Below are 9,249 nucleotides of genomic sequence, written 5' to 3' on the forward strand. Positions count from 1 at the left end.
GAGAGAGAGAGAGAGAGAGAGAGCACTTTGAACTACATTTCTTCAGCTATACGGGCAAGTCTTCTAGGTAAGTGTTCCATAAAAAGGGAGGGAGCAGTCAAGGGGTGAGGTTGAGCATTGGCAGGCCAGGACACGTGGCCACTGCTGCCCCACTGCGGGGAAAAAGTCAGTCCAACAGAGAGAGAGAGAGAGAGAGAGAGAGAGAGAGAGAGAGAGAGAGAGTTGGGAGGAGTCTGGGTGTTGTGGGGTAGGAGAGGAAGGGGGAAGAGGTTGTACGTACATTCAGTATTGAAATGATGTGATCTTCCCTGAACACACACACACACACACACACACACACATGAACGAATATGAACGAATCATTAGAAATGCGCACACACCCTCAAGAATGAATCATAAGGAAATTGTTTAAATTATCAGACGAACAACAGCGAAAAACTGTAGCCACTTGCTCTGTCCTTCACATCCCAACACCGTAAGGTCTGCTTTCTCCTGAATCAGCACTTCATGGTAACTGCTGCACTGATTCCCCAAGCACTCGTCGGCAAAACAAGTGGTGCTGTAGGACTGGTGGATGAGCGGCGGCCCCAGACACATACACAGTTGACACGCATTAAGTTTTCCAAATAAAATGTACGTAAATCAGTTGATTGCATCATTGGGGGTTGTATTATGTGAACAATTTACATAGATTTACAGAAAATATGGTAGCTTGGTATTAAAAACGGACAATGCGAGTTTAAGACAATAGTGTGATCGTAAAAATAGATAATTGCAACCCAAATGACAGGCGTGGTGTGGCAAGCACGTCCGGGTCGAGTGTCGAGACCGCCAGGAGGAGCGCGCCCACGCCCACGGCCCGTGAAATGTGATAAGTGAGCCCCGCGTGTGAGCGTCGCGTCCCTGATCACGGCAGTGGACGATCAGGCAGAAGGATGACAGGATGATTAACACACACTTCCAGAGCGTGGAGGGATGATGGCTAGGCGGGGAAGGGCCGGAGGCACAGAAAGGACCATATTTGAAACACTTCTGCGCTGCACCTCCACCACATTGGCTTACAAGGCTCTAGTTGAAGTTTCACGGGTTTTTAAAGATTTTTTTTTATACGGTTTTAGTGACAGACTAATAGGATTTATACAATATTTAAAGGAGAAACACTTGATAATTCGGCTAATTATCTCTATGGCCTTGGAAAATAATCGTGGCGAGAGAGCGATGCGCTCCAGAATGCAGGCCTAACTACGTAAATACTCGTACGCAGTACATCGTTCAAGACTCTCGTGGAGGAGAGGGGAGGGGGAAGGGAGGGAGGGAAGGGGCGGAGAGTAATTCCATGGTTTATAACTCACGTTTCCTGATGGTGGAGGGAGAGGGGTGGTGGGACGGGGTAATTCCGTCGTTCAAAGTTCTTATTCCTTGCTATGGAGAGAAGGGTTTGTTGAAAACAGTTCCGTGCTTCCCAGCTCATATGACTTGAAGAAAAGTCATGATTTAGTCTCTTACGTCATATATTTAAACCTAATTCCCTCAACAACTGCCATTCTAACATTTACGTACGTGGTTGTGCTTAGCGGAGCGGTGGTCACCCTCATCCCCTCCACCACCCATCACATCCACTCTGCGTCTCTCCGCCGCTCGCCATCAAGGCCGAGGAATAACGGACAAGTGGTCGACATGAAGGGCCAGTCAAGAAATGCACCGCCATTAACTTGGTAAGTGCACCAAGTTGCTGCATTTAGTTGCTAGCCATGAATGTTCTATTATCTCATCAGGCAACAATTTGTTGTCCAAACTCCTTCACATGGAGCCCTGAAAACTGTACTCGTAACTGTTTTTATTTGATGTGGCTCACATTGATATAAAAGACGTTCACATATATTTTACAATTAGCAAGTGTATTGCAGACAAACACGGTATTAAAAAGTCAACTTTAGTGGTAAACAACATGGAGGCGGTAATATAATGAATGTATCTTGTATAAACAAAAACCCATTAACTGAAACCGGTTTTCCGCTTGAAATATTTAAAGATGTAGTAACTATTATGTTCGAATATATATATATATATATATATATATATATATATATATATATATATATATATATATATATATATATATATATATATATATATATATATATACACACACACACCGCAAATCGAAACAAATTTTCCCATTTAAATTGATGTAAATACAATGACCGTTCCAGCTTCAGGAACATTGCATTTTTTTTTGTGACAAAATATATAATGAAACTGCAGTAATCGTAATCGCGAAAAGCTGCTAGGCCAAACGCCGACTACCTATCTCGTCAGCTTGCTAAGGAGCTGTAATAAATGTGTTCATCCATCACCTTTTCGATAGACCTGGGTTCCCCTTACCCCCTCCCCACCTTCAGTAAATCTCATGCCTTCATATTTAGTCTGCCACTTCTTACTTTGACCTTCAGGATGGTTGCAAAGATGGTGATTCCAGAGGAAGGGACTCGAAATCTTGCCTTGCATCAAGCATACGCTGGCTGGCGGGAAATATTGGAGCATACGAGTGTGTGTGCAGCAGAAACTATTGCGCTACTCATGACCACGTGCTTTCCAAATTCCACCTCGTGCCCCTTGTTTGAATGCAGTGCCTGTGATCCAGGGGTTCTTGACAACCTTACATCTTGTGCGCCTGTCTGTAGCAGGTGTAGTATTTCTCGGGCGTCCAGAAAGCGGAACACAAGGTAAAAGTGTCCGGATGGCAGAGCACATGCTGTCATGAGTGACACAACAATCCCTGCTTTCCAACACTTCCTCAAACAGCTGGGAAGGCGTCTGACCCTGGAATCAGTGCCAAGCTATAGCTCGATGCCTAGGAGACTTGCCAGTGTATGATAATCACTCGCAAGTTAGGTTAGGGTGATGGATGCGCGCATTTATTACAGATTCTTATCAACGGGACTAGCCGGCGTCTTGCGGGGTGTTTGTGCGTTCGCACATCGAAACACCGTTCCTAAACACATGCAAAAATTACTCGAAAAATCTGTTCGTGAACCGCTTTGTTCCTGAACAAGAATGTTCATGAATCGAGGCTCCACTAAATTATGTGACCGGGAAATCTGCATATATTTCACAATTAGCAGTGTTGCAGACCAACACAACATTAAAAAGTCAAGCTTAGTGGTAAACAACATGGAAATAGTAATTAAATCAATATATATATATATATATATATATATATATATATATATATATATATATATATATATATATATATATATATATATATATATATATATATATTATAACCTCAGCCATCCGGCACCCATGGGGGATAGTGTGTTCCGGATAGCTGGATTTTCCGGTTGGTTGAGTGTTACTCTTATAAATATCCTATTTTCAGTAAAAACCGAAGTAAAATACTGTACACTAGTACTTGTATGCTAGATACAAATGAAAGAAAAATAAAATAAAGTAAAAGGACTGTATTTACTCATCTGATGACACTTGCGTAAATTTTCAGGGCACATACTAATGTTCCTTATTCACTGCTGCATATATGTCTTGCAAAACTAGTTCCTTGACACTGATTTTATTCATATATATCACTAGTTAGATGAAGATGGGAGGCTATCTGGGTTTTCTTTCACAAGCATAAGCCTGTCAACCAGTGTAGGCTCTGACACTGACGATATTGGTGTTTGCTGTAACGCAGCCGATGTTTACGTTTACCTTTGTCTGGGACCTTCGGCATGGCGGATAATTAAGGAAACTGTATGGATATTCGGCAGAAACACTCAACTAACAAATTTGTTTATGCGAGTGGCTGGGAGTACTCACAGTGCCGCCAGTGGCAGGAAAGCAAAACATTCCACTAGCACGGCTTTCCTGGCGCCAATTTCAAATATTCGTGATTTTTTAAATATTATTTTGTTTATTTCCCTTAAAAAAAATCCGGTTGCTTGATAATTCAGGGTAGTTAAATACCGGATAGCTGGGGTTATAATATATATATATATATATATATATATATATATATATATATATATATATATATATATATATATATATATATATATATATATATATATATATATATATATATATATATATATATATATATATATATATATATTTATTTATTTATTTATTTATTTATTTTTATTTATTTATTTTTTATCTATTTATTTATTTATTTTTATTTTTATTTTTTTTTTATCAGAGCAGTGAAGTGCTTGGGGCATGAGACAGTGTGGATGAAGGAACCTAACAAGGGCAGCAATGGGAAGACCTGGCTCAATGTAGTGGTCAGGGCAGGAGTAGCAGTCTTCCAAGGTGAGCACAGCACTCACCAGCCTCAGGGTGTGTTGTGTCCCAGGGCCTCAGGTCACCAATGCCTCCTCCTTAACCTTTCTGAAACACACCACAACAATGCTGGTTCCTTCACTCCTTGCTCACCAAGCACCTCCACCATGTCTTTCCCGTGCCACAAGTGCACCACGCTAAATTTAGGGTTTCTTTCCTTGCTCACTATTGATCTACACATTTTCCTTGAGTCATAACATCAAAGATGTCTCCCTCCTTGTTCTCATTGGTCTCTTCCTGACTCATGGCATCACAAAAAGGTTTCTCTCTGCTTGCTCTCTATTGATTTCCTCTTCCCAGAGTCATCAGACTGCAAAAAATAAAAATAAACAAAAATAAATAAAAAAACAAATAAATAGAATAAATAATTTCATCTTGACCTACATCCACTTTCTCTCTCTCTCTCTCTCTCTCTCTCTCTCTCTCTCTCTCTCTCTCTCTCTCTCTCTCTCTCTCTCTCTCTCTCTCTCTCTCTCTCTCTCTCTCTCTCTCTCTCTCTCTCTCTCTCTCTCTCTCAACATAAATATTTTTCTTCCCACATATTTCCAACCACATGCACAGCTTTTCTATAACATGTTCTCTTTTCTGTTCCCCAGACTCTAAGCTATCCTCTTTTTTAAGAACAGCAAAACACACAAGAAGTACAATCTAAGGCACTCATGCTTTCCTCAGTTGCCAGGATCAAGACAGCATACAGTTACTACTTGACAAATCCCATGGAGGGTGAACAGTGGCATTTGTATACATGCTTTGTGCAAGATCTGAGAGACAGATGGGCACTTGGGAGCAAACTTTGGCATTTACCTTCTGAGTCTGCCTAGAAACAGAACATACATCTGTCACTGTCTCCATTAATATGTCACCTCTTGCTTTTCTTGTTGTGAAATTACTGTGCTGACATTTCTTTTTTTCAGAGAGCCATCTGATATTTTCAACCTAATTCATTTTGTAGTTGTACATGCTCCAACTTGTTTTTATGTACCAAAAATACAGAAATGCTTAAGTTGATTATCTAGTTGATTGTGATGTATGTGTGTGTGTGTGTGTGTGTGTGTGTGTGTGTGTGTGTGTGTGTGTGTGTGTGTGTGTGTGTGTGTGTGTGTGTGTGTGTGTGTGTGTGTGTGTGTGTGTGTATGTGTGTGTGTGTGTGTTAAGAAGGAAGAGAAATGGAGGATGAGGAAGTGGAATAGAAGTTGAAAGGTACAAGAATGCATCCTGCCTCACCTCAGCTTGCCAGTCCACTGTTTCTGGTTGTGCAGGGTGCAGGGTGGAGGGTGTGGGGGTGACTGGGCTGGGGTGAGGACAGCTCCAGTCTCTCCTCAGCCTCCAGGCTCAAGTGGCTCCCTCAGAACACCCTTGACACTGATCAATACAAAGTGCAGGAATTAATTTATTGCTCATCATAATGAGGGCAACAAAGTAACATGAATCTATGTGGAATGAATGAGTCAAAGCTATGTACATGTTACATGTAAGCTCTGGAACTTCCTGCCTGCTTCTGTATTTCCTCCTTCCCATGACTTCAGTTCTTTCAGGAAGGAGGTTTCAAGACACTTATCCTCAAATTTTGGATGATCCTTTTGACTTTTCTTTTGGGACTGGCACTCTCAGTTGCCTTTTTTTTTGCCAGTAGCCCTCTTATATAAAAAAGAAAATGTTTGCTTACTTAATTTTAACATGCCTCACCTTTGCCTTAAACCAGGGGTTCTCAACATTTCGTAAGCTGGACCCCCCTAAAGCTGGTTCAGTGCATCTATGCCACCATAGATAGACAGAATCAGATAGATATATAGATAGATAGCCCTTGGCTAGGGATAACAGGTGTATCTTGTTTGTACTAATAGTCAATGAGTCTGTAATTTTCTGGGATTTTTCCCCATCCCGTTCTGTGCTCACATCCCTTGGAAGAGTGTCTGTGCCCCCCACAGTTGAGGACCACTGCCTTAAACCACTGTGCCTCCATGACACCACATGCACAGCACATTGCCATATCAATAACCATTTGTTACAAGATGAGGTCAGTCAAGGCAGACCATAGTCCACTCTTGCCATCAGCAAGGTGTCAGACTCAGGCTTCCCTCAATGTCTAGCAAGGTGTCAGGCTCAGGCTTCCCTCAGTGTCCTGGCAGAGGTTCAGTATCCAGGGAAAGCCTCTCTGCCAATCTGTCCCTCCCTCAGATGAAGTTCTCAATGTTTCTGTGATGCTTCAAGGCATTATATCTGTAAACAACAGTTGTGTTACATTACATATTTCTTCTTTTTATAGTGTAGTTGGTTTTTCTCTAATACTATAATTATTGTAAAGCAGTGAAAGCAAACAGGTTAGCAAAGACCTAAAGGACCTAGAGGTGTGATGGTGCTTGAAAAAGCATTGTTATCACACTGACTGATAATTAATATCTTCACCTGTCTGAGATAAATTTAGTATGGTGGAAGAAATTTGAGGTGGAGGTAGAGCTTCACTATGTGATCACGACTTGCATCCTTATCCTGCATCACCTCAAGCCAGGATGTGCCCACTGGCATAGCTTCAAACTACCAACAAGAGAAGAACACTCAGAACACTGAAATACTGATCTGGAAGTTAAAATAAATCTGAGTCTCAGGAGAAAGGTATCGCATTGTGGACTGGAGCCAGGACACAGGCATGAAAGCCCAGCATGTTACTTGGTGGGCAGCAAGGTGCACCCCAGGCCCTGGTGAGATTGTGGGACTTCTGTTTGGCTCAGTACAATGCAGCCAGTACCCACCTCACACACCACAACACAAGCAGGGCAGCATCCATGTCAGGGTAGTACATCTGTAAACAACCAGTGTACTAGTCAACAGCTTTCTTTTTCTTATGCTGTAGTTGTTTTTTCTCTTGATAGTATTATTACTGCAGTGTAAAGTAGTGAAAGCAAACAGCTTAGTAAGGACCTAAAGGTGTGTTGCTGCTTGGGAATCCCTTGTTATCACTGAGAGAGATAATATCTTCACCTGTCTGAAGCAAATATAGTGCAGTGAGAAGACCACAACACCCAGCAGACCAGACAGATAGTGTAATGACTGAGTAAAGAGCAACATTTTTCATCACAAAACACTGAGAAATTAATTTAATATAAATAAGGGAGGTGAATGTGACTGAGGTTAAAGCCCTGATCTGGCCAACTGTTAGGAGAAGCCTGAGCAGACTTGACCACAAGGTAACTCATGGCTAGGCCTGCTTGGGCTCACATTTCTGCCTCCTGCCATGTGACAGTAAGCAGTTCCTGATGCATGGCAGGGAATAAACCTTAATTCATAACACTGGAATTAGATACAAACACTTGAGATCCTCTTATTATCCACCATGGAAACTCGGAATGATCTACACTGGCCTTTCAAGTTGATGTTGGCAGCAGAAGTGACAAGATGGTGGTGGTGGCAGTGGTGGTGTGTGTGAAGATATACACAGGGCTCAGACACACTTTTCACTTGTTTCCCTCTTGCAAACACCACATACTTTTACAGCTGATACACAACATATTAATCAGTAAATGCAGCAATAACAAATTTCTTGCTTATATGAAATTTCCTTTTCCTTTATTACTTACACATTATGAATGATCTCTATCTTTGTGACAAATTATGAGGTTCAGTATTAATTTTTGTGACACTTAAATAAGTTCAGAAAATGCATAACATTGAGAAGTAAACTCCCTTAGTCCTGACTTTCCTTTAAAACTATAAACAGAATCAACATATTCCTTATTTCCACTGCTGTCACCTGAGCAGCACAATATTATTTACTTCTACACACACTGTGCTGGTGCTGCAAAGGAAGCCATGTGCTGTCCTGCCAGGATCTGTCAGCCACACCATTGGAAGGAACTCAACCATAGCATACCTCACCGCTTCATTTTACTGTTTTTACCACCAAGAATTATTCCATTGCTAAGCCACTTCCTCATTAGGAAAACTTTTTCTGTAATTTCAGAATTTTTGTTTTCTGTTTGTTTGGTCAGTTGAAAAAAACTACTTATGAGTCACTTTAATGTTTTTTTTATTTACTTTTTTACTTGTTTAGATATTGATTGTTCTGACTCATTTTTCTGAAAAGAGCTTTTCCCACATCTTTATGGGGTGAGTGGTTCTAACAGTTCTCCTCCAGCAGGCCTGGTCACATGTGTCATCCTCTAGTAGTGATGGTACTCCTCCAGCAGGCCTGGTCACATGTGTCATCCTTCAGTAGTCATTTCTTCCCCAAGTCTTCCCTGACATAGACCATCCACTTCTACTTTGGTCTTTACTTTGTCTCCTACCCTCTACCTCCATCTCCATCACTCTTCTCCCCACATAAACCTCTTCCTTTCTCTTCACATGGCCATATCACAGCAGTTCTCTTCCCTGTACCTTCCTCAATATTTTCATCACCTTCATACATAGTTCTTCATATTATTTCATTCCAGATCTCCTTCATAACTGTTACTCCACACAACCACCTAAGCATTTTCATCTAAGTTACATCCAACATCTCTGGTGTTTTCTTTGCCAGCCGTGTCTCTGCTTCATACGTTACTGCTGGTCTTGTATACACCTCCTTTAGTCTACAGTCACATAACATCCCTGAAAATCTTTCTCATATTTTTCTAACCTGACTGCACTCTGTGTGTTATCCCTTCATGCAGATTTCCATTCTCAGCCAATGTTGACCCAAGGTTACTATTATATCTGTTTAACATATGTCTCATATCATTGGTGTTGAAACCCATAGGGGATGTCAGTACCAATTAAAGATCCTGCACACAAATGTGCTGCTCCACCATCCATTCCATCATGAGTCAGAGGAGGAGCTGCAAACCTCACGGTATTCAGGAGGAAGCTTACACAGTTCTTTCTCTTGCCAGTTTGGAGTGCCATGACTGTCCTAGTTGTTCTGAG

The sequence above is a fragment of the Scylla paramamosain genome, chromosome 8 (assembly GCF_035594125.1).
Source record: "Scylla paramamosain isolate STU-SP2022 chromosome 8, ASM3559412v1, whole genome shotgun sequence".
Taxonomy (NCBI): domain Eukaryota; kingdom Metazoa; phylum Arthropoda; class Malacostraca; order Decapoda; family Portunidae; genus Scylla; species Scylla paramamosain.